The sequence below is a fragment of the Eulemur rufifrons genome, chromosome 12 (assembly GCF_041146395.1).
Source record: "Eulemur rufifrons isolate Redbay chromosome 12, OSU_ERuf_1, whole genome shotgun sequence".
In the NCBI taxonomy this organism is placed as follows: domain Eukaryota; kingdom Metazoa; phylum Chordata; class Mammalia; order Primates; family Lemuridae; genus Eulemur; species Eulemur rufifrons.
In genome coordinates, this window is record NC_090994.1 from 7197309 (window position 1) to 7210004 (window position 12696).

General features: G+C 37.7%; 1 protein-coding gene across 1 annotated transcript in view; it reads right to left on the reverse strand.

Moving 5' to 3' along the window:
* The window catches only part of ADAM7 (ADAM metallopeptidase domain 7), a 115515-nt gene that overhangs the window by 42694 nt on the left and 60125 nt on the right, over positions 1 to 12696 (reverse strand). The gene's annotated exons all lie outside the window — the stretch shown is intronic.

Sequence of the window (12696 nt, forward strand, 5' to 3'; positions counted from 1 at the left end):
TGGGGTATGGATTTGTGCTATATCTGATTTAGCAGGACACAGCCATCCCCCACCCCTACTTAGGCATCTCTTCAAAAGAAGTTTTAAGTCTCATTCAAAGAGAAGAAAGGCTCTGGGTGAACATGCTTTGCATGAAGACATGTATTAGCCTTGGGAGGAAATCACAGAGTGAAGTATGCCTTGGCTAGTCAGTCTTATAGCTCAGGCCCCTAGCTGCTGCTCAAAGCCCAGAGTGATGGGATTGTGGTACAGAGTGATGGGGGGATGGGCACTAAAAATGGTATTTCACTAATAGCTCTGCAGATACTGAGAACACAGAATAGCCCTATTTGGGGTCATTCTTAGAATTGAAAGGAAGATTGGGCCCAGATACAACAAGGCCTTAAAAACAGATGGAATAATTTAGATATACTGTAGGGGAAAAAAACAAACATGCCACCGGTGACTGTTGAGTAAGAGAATGATATTTCCACTGGATCAGTGACAACTGATCTGAGTCTGGGTGCATAGCAGGTTATGTTGATGTCTTTGTTCGCAGGTCATGGAGCATAAAGGAGACCCTGACTTTGAAGCCAGGCATTAAAGAGATTGGATTTGGGTTCTACCACTTATGAGCTGAGACATTTGGCAAACTTCTTTATAAGCTATTTTCTAAATTACCTCTCTGGCCCATATTCTCACCTGAAACATGAAGATAATATCTATTCAAGGCATTTTGGTGATTCTATCAGATAGCCCATGCAGTGTACCAAGATATAGGGAGCGTTCCATAAATGTTTTATTGTGTTAAAAAGTTTGAGTTTTATTTTAATAAGTTAATGATAGTGAATGGGTAACACGGACCTCTCTCTAGGCTCACAAAATTAACAAAATGAATCTCAATCTCTTTGAATGAGATGAAAATAAGCCCCAAATCTCCGTGTGGGGGGTGGAGAAATGGTAGAAACCAGAGGGATCTCCACATCAAGGATAAACTAGGGAGTAAGAAAGATGGGCAGCTCTTGAGTAGCCAGAGGAGAGCAGCCAAGCACAAAACTTACCAAAGTCACAGGATGGCAGTTTTTCTGGAACCATCTCAAAGCTATTAAAAAAACTAGATTTACCACCATGGGACCAGACAGCGTGGAGGACACAGAAAAAGACTATAATGCAAATTGAATAAAGCAATTTATCATGTCTTCTAAAGTTTCCATTTCTTTAAAGTCTAAGTTATAATTTAAGGGGAACTTTGTCCTTCAATTTTAGGTTCACAACCAAGTCAGGCAGGAAAACATCTGAGACAGTGTGGAGTAGAGCAGAGGCCTGGACTTTGGAATCAGACAGGCTTGGATTCAATTTCCAATGTTTGCTATGATTGTGTATGACTTTGGGCAAGTTATTTGGCCCTTAAGAAGTCAAAAAAGGCCGGGCGCGGTGGCTCACGCCTGTAATCCTAGCACTCTGGGAGGCCGAGGTGGGCGGATCGTTTGAGCTCAGGAGTTCGAGACCAGCCTGAGCAAGAGCGAGACCCCACCTCTACTAAAAAATAGAAAGAAATTATATGGACAGCTAAAAATATATATAGAAAAAATTAGCCGGGCATGGTGGCGCATGCCTGTAATCCCAGCTACTCGGGAGGCTGAGACAGGAGGATCGCTTGAGCTCAGGAGTTTGAGGTTGCTGTGAGCTAGGCTGACGCCACGGCACTCACTCTAGCCTGGGCAACAGAGTGAGACTCTGTCTCAAAAAAAAAAAAAAAAAAAAAAAAAGAAGTCAAAAAAGACATGCTGTTTTGCTTCTAAAAGCATTTCTTATTCCACAGTCAGGCAAACAAAACAAACACTTTTTGCCCTAAGGTAAACCAAAATTAACAGGATCATCCTGTCTGATTCTGGCTCCTAAAAAACCTTAAATATTTCCCAGACTCTTGGCCCGCTAACAAAATTAATTTTGTTCTTGATCTTTTGCTTTGCTAATATTTGAAGCTAAGTCATGATCTTTAGAATTATAAATATATGAAAAATGATATTTTTCTACTACTGACATAATAATGTAAAGTTAGCTTCTCTTGTCATTTAGAATTTAGGTTATTTCAGGGCAGGGACTATCAGCTATCTTTTTAGATCATCATATTTGTTTGTTTGTTTTTTTTTTAATTTTTTTTTTTTTGAGACAGAGTCTCACTCTGTTGCCCAGGCTAGAGTGAGTGCCGTGGCGTCAGCCTAGCTCACAGCAACCTCAGACTCCTGAGCTCAAGCGATCCTCCTGTCTCAGCCTCCCGAGTAGCTGGGACTACAGGCATGCACCACCATGCCCGGCTAATTTTTTCTATATATATTTTTAGCTGTCCATATAATTTCTTTCTATTTTTAGTAGAGATGGGGTCTCACTGTTGCTCAGGCTGGTCTCGAACTCCTGAGCTCAAATGATCCGCCCACCTCGGCTTCCCAGAGTGCTAGGATTACAGGCGTGAGCCACCGCGCCTGGCCTAGATCATCATATTTGTAATTTCTCTCTTTTCTTTTCTTTCTTCTTCTTTTTTTTTTTTCTTGGGTAATATGAGGGTGGGGGAAAAAGGAAACAGAGTAAAGAAAAGCCACGTTGTGCAGATTTTCCACAGGCCCAGCTAAGAGTGTCTGATTGGGATGTAGGGTAGAAAAGTCAAGATTGCTTAATGCCAATAAAGGACTTCCAAATCTTCTGACTATGCTTATCTGCAAATACAATCTGGGTACCACTTTCAGTCAAAATGACTATGCAGGGAGTATCCAAGGGATCTGCAAAACTGGCAGCTCTCTTAGTTCCCTGGGATTCCTTAGTTCCGCAACCTTGGGGATTCTAACGCCCATGTCTGGACAGTTCTCCATCCCCAGTGCCATCATCCTGAGTGGGTGGATGAGTGTCACAGCTTCCTAAGTGGCCTCCCTGCTTTCATTTCAATCCATTATTTATGTAGCTTCCACAGCTATTTTATAAAATCATAAATCAGATATGTTGTTTCTACATGTAGGAAAGCATTTTTGTAGAAGTATGAAAATATTCGGATTTCAGATATTCTGTGTGTGATATTTTTTTCTCTTGGAAGCTTTCTGTATTTTCTTCATATATAGTATAGTAACTCAGTGGTACTTTTAAATCTGGAAATTCATTTCTTAACTCTGGAAATTTTCCTATGTTATTGCTTTTATGAATTTTTTTCCTCTCCCTTTTCTTTGTTCTTAAATCCTTTTGGATTGAACTTCTAGTTTTCTCATAATTTAATCCTAATTTCCATCCTATAATATCCTCACTAGGGAGATTTTTACTAGAAAGCTGTTCCCCAAACTAGCTTTTGAGGATGGTGGTTTGAATGAGCCTTACTCCAGGGGCTATATTATTAATAACATACTTAACCTTCCAACTAATTCAGAAGCTATCACCAATTTCATTTTTTTTCTCTTGCTATCTCTTCAGTAGTTTCATGTATCTCATGTTGACCTGATAGGCTTACTAAGAGTTTAACTTAAAAATTCACCCAGAAATATGTTCACATCTTTTTTTTTTTTCTTCAAAGCAGTGAAATAAATTGGGTTGTCAGAAGTGAGGGCAAAGTGCAATGTAATATAAATTTAGAAAGTAGGTCAGGTCTTAGTTCTGTGTCAAGGATAAAAAAATGAATCTAAGATTCAGAAAGAGGATAGTCAGTAACTGACACAAAGGGAGAGCTCCCTAAAGTCTAAGTCATTTGTCATTTGGTTATGGAATTCAGGAATTCTAATCAACAGCATAAACTCCAGGGAAGATAGCTCCTGTCTGTTCATTGTAGAATTTACAAGGCCTAATAAGACTTTTAAAGTGTAGTCCGTGAGAGGAAAAAAGAGAGAGGAAGAGAGGGAGATCCGTGGCTATGCAGCATGGAGTAACAAGAAAAACACGGCGTTAGAAACCGAGTTTAATTCTGGTTTAGCACTTGTGAGTGAGGGCAGGGCAACACTGTCTGCTTGTGGCTCAGGACCTGCATAAATTGTGACACTAAAATAAGATATGTGCCTCATCTTTGAGAAGTATACATTTTTATAAATGTGTAATAGTTATGGCTGACAGATTATTCCAATTTACAGGAGGATCAGTAATATAGAAACACTAATGACATTGTTTTATCTTTTTTTTTTTTTCAGATTAGAAAACTATCACTCAAGGAAAATGAAGGATCTGGAAGCAGAAAAAACAAAAGCTTGTAACTGTCGGTGCATTGAACGTAAGAAAAATTTAGGTGAGAATTTATGGTGACTACATGGAGAGAAATTGATGTCTTCAAGGTTGTAGTGACTTTTTCAAGAACAGCTGTAAAAGACATAAGGAGTTTAACAAATTCATGCATTATTCGATGTGCTTTCACTTGTGTATGATGATTTAGGGGAAATCTCACCCAAGGTAGAAACAGGTAATATATAAACTCTGAAGAATATTTCTTAAAATAATTAAAAAAAATTAAAGAAGTGTTGTTAGCCAATGAAAAACATTATTAGAGAGGCTGTAAAGTTTTGTTTAACGAACTGATGACCCACTTGGCTGGTTTCATTAGGATACTAGGTGACAGCTAACAAGTACATCGTCTAGGCAGACTCCAGGGAACCCTTCTAGCTCTAAGAATCTCTAATAGAATATAGGTTAATCATTACCTTCTGAACCATTTCCCACGTAGACTATATTTAGAATATTAGAACATTTGTAATCTATACCTTTGTGTCTTTCTACTTGCTGTTGTCTCTGGAAAAATGTTTTTCCTTTATTCTTGACCCAATCTTTGTACCTCCAAGCACAAGTATCATTTCTCAGATTATCCTTTACTGACCTGTCCTTTTCGCTTTTAACACAAGTTTTCTGTGTTCACATGCAATCATCCACATAGTATGATACTTACTGCACTCTCTGAAAACGGTAGGTCATTAGTCTGTGTCTCCCCACGGACTATACAGACATAAGAGGAAGACCCTATATGACTGAGTTTTCCCAGTTCCTAGCACGATATCTGGTGTGCTAGTTATTCAGAGTAAAGAAATGAAGTAAACAAGAAGAGCATGGAATTCAGAATGGGAAGACCAGGAGTTGAGCTCCAATTCAGCCTACTCCTAGCTATCTTACCTTGGGAAAATCAATCCCTCGAATTATTAGTTTTCTCAGTTCCAAATGGGGACAGTAATAACAACTTTGTCGTATACCTATGGAGACATAAATGTGAGATTACGTAAAACCATTTTGTAAGCATAAAATGCTATATTAACATTAACATTAACATTGTTGTTCTATAGACAAAAAAGAAGCACCAAAATTTCTCGATCTCATGTTACTGTGCAAACGCTGGTATCAAATGCCTGTATATTTGAAAAGCCACAAATCTCTCTCCAAACGTGTTTCCAAACTCAAATTACATTATGGAACATAAAACTATCAAAACTCCTTATGAACAACACTGGAGGAGAAGTGTATGTTTGGATGCAGGTACAGGGCAAGAATGGAGTTAACCTGCAGGCATTGTCACCAAAGAGGACAAGAGTAATGTAGCTTAGATCCTTAGATGGATAATCAGAAGAAACTTCCATAAAATGTATGAGTAAAGAAATTCCTGCTCAAAAGTCATAAATATAGACGTCATGTTGTCTGAAAGATAACATTTAGAGAACCACTAGTTTGAGCATTTTTTTTAACCTTTGGTTGTAGATTAAAAACACCCAGAAACTTTTGGAAAAGAGAAGATAAATTATGATGTATAGCTCTTCCTTTCCTTTGAAATGAAATTATTCTGTCAGTCTTCATCTATGTGCAAAGAGGCCCTGAGTAAAAGCCATTGGATATGTGTTCCGAAGATCTGAAAGCAAACTCCATGTAGAAGTAAAAAATGAAGAATGACATTTATTTTATATAAAAAGCCAAGTCAGGATCTCTGCTTTGGGGTAGGATGGAGAATTTCATAGCAGACCAATATCCCCACTGAAACTACCTAGAAAAGTTAGATAAAATAACAATTTGTGTAGATTTAATAGTATCAGAGAAGCACAGAACTGTGAGGACTACAGAGTAATATTCTAGGGAGAGGAAAATTTTTTGAAGGTGAAATCAGGACTTTTAGCTCTCTTTGTGGGTACTGATTCTGCTACTGGGGTAAAAACTAAGAATTTGAGCTCAGTTCAGGCTGTAACTACTTCTGGGGTGCAGAATAAGCAGAGATGACCTTGGCAGTCATGTAGAGACTCACCGTCAGTCTCTTTTCTGGAGCAGTAATGGCCTGTGGCCAATGCAGGCCACAGGCTTGACAGCGTCCACACCTCTAGGCTCAGGGGCACCAATCAAAGTCTGTTTAAATGTATGATAGCATATCCACAATGCAGAATTTTGTAAGGGTTTGGTAAAATGACCTTGCTATAAAACCTGAAAAGAGGGAGCTACCAAACATATAATTAAGCTACTAATGTCTTTAAATATCTAAAATATACATTTAAAATATTATACATATGTGTATGTGTATATAGATAGATTAGTCTGTAGATAGATGGATGGAGAGACAAATTTATCTATGTGGTATATGAATAATTGCCTCTTATGTTTATATTGTTTATAATTTTTGGATTGGGGAATTAAATGTATTTTGGCCTTCTTTATACATTTTTGAATTTTTCACAATTTGTGCAAAGATCAGCCCATGATTAGGGAAAAAAAAAATGACACCTTTAAGTACACAATTTTGCAAAATTAAATACTACGTAAGGAAAGTTTGAGGCTATCTGAGTTTTGGAGGAAGTAGAAATATTTAATTATAGACACTGTCTTAAGAAATCGTTTAATTCTGATGTTTTGTAGCCGTCTGTGAATTATACTTCTTGTTTCTTCCTCGTCAATTTCATATACCATGCCCCCATCACTCCCAGGGTTCAGAGGAGACTCACTCTGTGTTGAAGGCTTTGGGATTGAGATGCTGTATACATTCGTTTTCAAAGAACTCAGCATCCTTCCTGCACTACTTGTATCTGGTTAGCTCAAAATTTACTGTTGCTATTTTTACTGTTCCCAGAAAACCATTAGAGGATTTTAGCTAGAGTGTGTCTATGAATATTCATAGTCAGCTTCTGTATTGGAAACCACACCCACATCTCTGCAGTATCTGCAGCTCGAATAAAGGCTTCCTCTGGGACTCACAGGACAACATGAAAACTTGACACCAGCTGCCTGCAGAACACACAGACGATCTGCTTTGCTGTATTGATTTTTATAGAGAAGGCTTTCTGATTTACTTTTTTACATCATGAAAATATTTTTACGTTTCCTTTGTCTGCTTTCCATGATTTGTCTATCATGAAACTCTCATAAAATTAAAATTGGCATTTTCTAAAAGCAGAAATTGATAGAGAGTTTTAAAAAGAGTAGCTACACTGTTTCTGTATTGTTTTGGCATGAACAATGAAGCAATCTTTTGCATATACACATGTAGAAAGGAGATTAAATATACAGACAAACGTGATAGTTCATGCTAAGCATCTCAATGAGGCTATCAAGGATTTGAATTTGATATATGAATACAGGGGCATATGCAAGTGAGTCAGTATGAAGGTAAACAGTGGCAATTTGTCTACGATCACACAGCTAGCTAACTAAATTTATTATGTATATTTTATTTGTATGCATCATTTATATAACACACAGCTCAATTGGAACCTTCTTGCTCTCTACACAATTTTTCTTTGTCAATTTTTGCTGTCTAATCTCTCATGGTCTCCTCTCTCTTATCTTAGACACACTGTCTTTTAATTGCACTAAGTAGCCAAAAGTGAAAATCAATAGCTCTTTGAGAACTGACCATCCCCTTCTACCCCAGGCCAATGAATCCACGAGGCATAAAGACTTACTAAACTTTTCATTTGGAGAGAAGAACTTAAATCACAACATAGAACTTCAAATCTCTTCTTGGCATGATTCTTTTCTTATTCTGATTTCCCTAAGCATCTAGGCTTCCTTTCTTGCTCTCTTCCCCCTATTTTTCCCTAAAGAACTTCAATGCTCTTGTTCTCATTTGTAGAGTCATTCGGCAAATTTGCTTATCCAAGCCTATCAATGTAATTTGAAATTAAGGCATTTCACATTTGAAAGCAAGGCATTTCTCATTAATATAATATACCCTCCTTAGGAACAGTTGGGTTTATATAACATAAACTATACTTTTTTTTTTTTTTTTTTTTTTACTAGATACACGTTTTTCCATATGCACGAGTGCTGGTTGAGCCTCTACCTGCATTTCCTGATGAGCTATCACATTTGTTGTTTTCTATTTCTGTACCTGTGCAAGTGTTGTGACTTCTGCCTTGAAAGTCCTTCCCTAATCTTTTTTCTAACCACTAAACCCCTAACCTTCCACCAAGACCCAAACCAAAAGAATCCTCTGCTGTGAAGACTTCCACGACCCCGGTTCTCTTCTCGTCTGCTTAGCATTAATTCCCTCTCCACCTGTGTTTCGTAGCATGTTCTTGACCCTCCACAGAAGCATGTGCTGTGTGAGGTTGCAGCAATTAATTGACACTAGAGTGGCAGTTCCCAAGTCAGGATTGCATCATGTTTGAATTCATTTCCTCCATATTTAGCCCAGTGCCTATAGCAAGGTCAGTGAATGCATATCGTTGAATTAAAGAATGACTGATTCTTATTTAATTAATGATACCTGGAGACAAATGAACTTCAGATCGGCTCTTGAGATGACCTTTCGGGTGAAAAATATTCTTAGACTTACTTGGTGGTTTGACATTGCAATGTGAAGTGGGCTACGTGTTTCAAAGTCTTGTGGGCTTGAAGACAGAAGCTGAAACTCCCACTGTGACAGACAGCTTATCTATATTTCTCAAAGATATGAGCAATATTCTATTAATAATTAGATAATTAAGACTCGAGGCAGTTTGGCTTGGATAGAACTCTACTTAAAGAAAGACTGCATATTCCTCCTAGCATTAAAACACAGACTGCTTTCTTGGTTCCTGGGATTTTTTTTTTTTTTTTTTAACATATGGAAGCACCACTTCTAGCCAAGAGGCTTTCTCTACTTGCTTATAAAGGGTTCTAGTGTTACCTCAAAAATAAGAAGTCATTTATGTTGTCTTTCCCTAAAATTATAGGCAACACTGGAAGTTGAGGTAGATATATTTCAGAACTCTTACACGTTCGGTATTTAATTAGATGACTTTGCATGCAAAAATTCTATGAAGTAGGTAGGGCAGACAATTATTATCATTGTCAACTAAGAAATAGAAAGTCTAAAAAAACCAAACCAAAAAGAAGAACCTAAATTCTAGGAGAGGTAAACAGCAGCACAAGGTTGCAAAGGTGATTATGTCAGAGCTGGGATGAGAAACAAAGTGTTTTAATGTATAGTTAGTTCAATACTCACAAATATAATTACTGAGCATTTAACTTTGCATTTCTTAATCTCTTATGTAGGTTTTCTTTTAGAACAAGCAGAAATCCCTGCAGTCTAGTTTACATATGAGTGCTGTTGGGAAATAATTCAAGGAGGCTATTGGCAAGTTGAGCAGGGACTTGCTTTTATTGAGTGATCATAAAATATCTTATATAAGCAATTGGAGACTATCCAGTTCTTTCTGGTTGCAGAGAAACTTGTCCTCCAACTCCTGGAAACAGGAATTTTACATTAAACCAATGAAATTCAAGCAACCAGTATTACCTCATCAAAAGAGCTTTGCATTGGCTGTTCACTTTCCAAGTAGCTTTAAGATAGTTTCTAATATTTTAACCCTTATGTGTATAAACCTATGGAGTGTAGCTTTAGAGCTAACTCTTGATATGAAAGGCATTCTAGCTGATAGACATATAGCTTATGGTTAGACTAAAGAAGCAAATGCCATTTGTTTCCATTCAAAACACGTAAAAATACTAATGGTCAATTTGACTTAGAAAAAACAACTTAATTTTCTTTTTGCTGACTCATAATACCTCTATTTGCATGCTAGAAAAATACCAGCTCTTGGGGAAAAAAAAAAAAAAAAAGAGCAAAGAGAACAATAAACTGATGCTCTGCTATGTGTACCAAACCCTGCGGCTTCTGAAATATCTAACATTTGCCAGGATTAGACCCCCTTATTCATCTGTCTCTGGAAAGCTGAGAGTTGGTGTTGGATTTAGGCACTGGAGAGGGGAATAAAAATCTATACATATGGGGAAAATGATAAATACAGCCGAGGGATTGGGGCAGCATTGGAGGGACCCACAGATTAGAAGACTGCTATAGTTAACCATGAGCAGATACTTGATCTTCTCTGGTATAGAAATGCCTTTTCCATTATTCTCTTCCTAGTTCCACTCATCCTTTAGGTTAAAGTAAAATCTCATCTCTTCTATTGAAAGCAGTTCCTCTTAGTCCATCTCATGTTTTGACCCCTGACATTTGCGCTTCTGTCCTGTTTTGTGAAGTTCTAAACTGATACTGTGACCTATTTATATTGTTATGTAACAATTTTTATCTTGTGTTGCCAGGTAGATTTTAAACCTGTGATGTCAAGATTGAGGAGTTACAATTGTTCGGTCTCTCTCAGAACCTAGCACAATGCACATCTGAAGTTTGGTTATTAAATGGATGATTTGAGTCAGACTCCAGAGTAAAGGTCTAAAAATTATCTTTTTAATCGCTAACAGGATGCAGACAGTCCAGTGCAGAAAAGAAGAGCTGCATCTTTTGTTTCCTTTGCAGTTCATAGACTTAGTTTCTCAGTCTTAGAGTAGCTGGCGGTGCAATGAGATTGGAAAAGATCCAGATTTGACACCTCTCTCTGACACTTTCTGTAATGTCATTTTTGATAAAATATTTTATTTCCTTGAGTTTCAGTTTCCTTGACTGTAAAACTGGAAGAAACAGAACCTAGTTCACAAAATAGTTGTCGGGATTGCAGGCAGGTGTGGGGATCCACGCTCTTGGCCATCTTCTTCACCATCTCCCGTTACTCTCGGTAGGATTTATTTAACTTGGATGGTGACAAAGAAAATCTACTTAGCAGGAATTTTCTAGTATCACCCCCTATTTTACACATTCCTACTACCGGATACAGAAACCGTTCACTTCTGCCTTAATTTCTCTCCCAGCCTCTAGCCAGTCCCCCTCAGGACAGAAAGAAGAGCACTGACCGCATCTGACTTCTGAATTAATAGGTCTTGAATGAGATTCGTTGTCACTGAGGTGCTTCACCTCTGATGAACCTTGAGCATCTAACCCTAACCCTAACAATAACCCTAACCCTGAATGCCACAGGGCTACACCTTTCACCTTCACCTGTAAGGTGAAATGGCTGTGTCTTGCCTTCCTGCTCAACTTTTCATTTCCATGGGGAGATAAGGGTTTTAACCTCAACTGTGGTTCACATTGTTAGGATCTCGACATCGTTTTTGTTACCTGCCGCCTTGCCTCAAGACAGAGCTGTGCCATCCTCTCAGACTGTGGGAACTCATGCTAGGAAGCACTGGTTTGACCTAATTGTATATTTTCACTACCAATAGTAAGCAATTTGCCTCGACCTCTTTGAGCATTACTTGGCATTGTTGGGCCACCAATGAACACATACATTCTTCGAGATTCCTTAATTCACCCCCTTTTTCAACTGTTCTTTCATCCACTTTCTGATCACATACTCCTACTTCAAACCCTTGCCTAAGCCCCAGGATACAGAGTTAAGTATATTAATGTTAGTTTTATTGGTTTCAATCTGACCACGTTTCAGCTTCACCTTGGACTGCACTTATCCCAGGATGACTCATAGTTGAGCCTGAATTATCCTTAAAAGCTACCATATACTGTTTATAGGAAAATATATTCAAATGGGAAATGAAGAAAATGTTAACAGATCCAAATGCATATTGAATAATTTAGATATTTCCTGAAGTCTTTAATTTACCTTTAAGCAAATAAGCAAATGATCTTTTAAAAGTAGAATTACTTACATTAAAAAATAAAGAGATTAACAAAATAATAGGTTAGAAGGAGACGAGTCTTTAGAAGTATAGTTAAGTAACACACTGTGCTTGCCTGGCGGAGGCAGAGAACGGGACAAAACTAATTCAATGTATTATTCTGTCTGTTCTATGCAAATGCTCTAGTCTTAATAGATGGCTGATATGTTATAGTCCTAATAAAGTTAATGGAAATAATCAAAACCTTTCCAAGTATTTCTTGATTTTATTTTAAAAATCAATACCCTGCTTTCCATCAAATTACAATAAAAAATGAAGCCAATAAGTAGACTTTATAGAATCTGCCAAAAGTGTCTATTTAAAATGACCTAATGCAAGGACAAATACCTTAATGCCTTTATAACTCCCCAATTCTTGACCTGTTGGCAGTCAGACTTGTGTTCTCTGAGCTAACCCTAACAAGAACAGGAGATATCAATGGTAGCTGCCCCTCTCTGGTTAGAGTTGGGACTAAGTCATATGCCATACCCTGCATTTCAATGGTCCCGTGGAGTCTCTTTCCCTGCCAGGTTGACCTTGAATCTTGTCTGTGGAGGTGAGTCTACATCACAGCCAGAATTCCAGCCTGGTGCATAGAGTCCCAACTTGACTTCCACACCTGATTTATTAGCACCCTTATGAAGCTTTTAAAAAACTCCTATATAGCCTCATGATTAAGATACTGCTGATTTACATACCTTGTTCGTTCATTTATTTGTGCAACGAATATTTATTAAACAATTA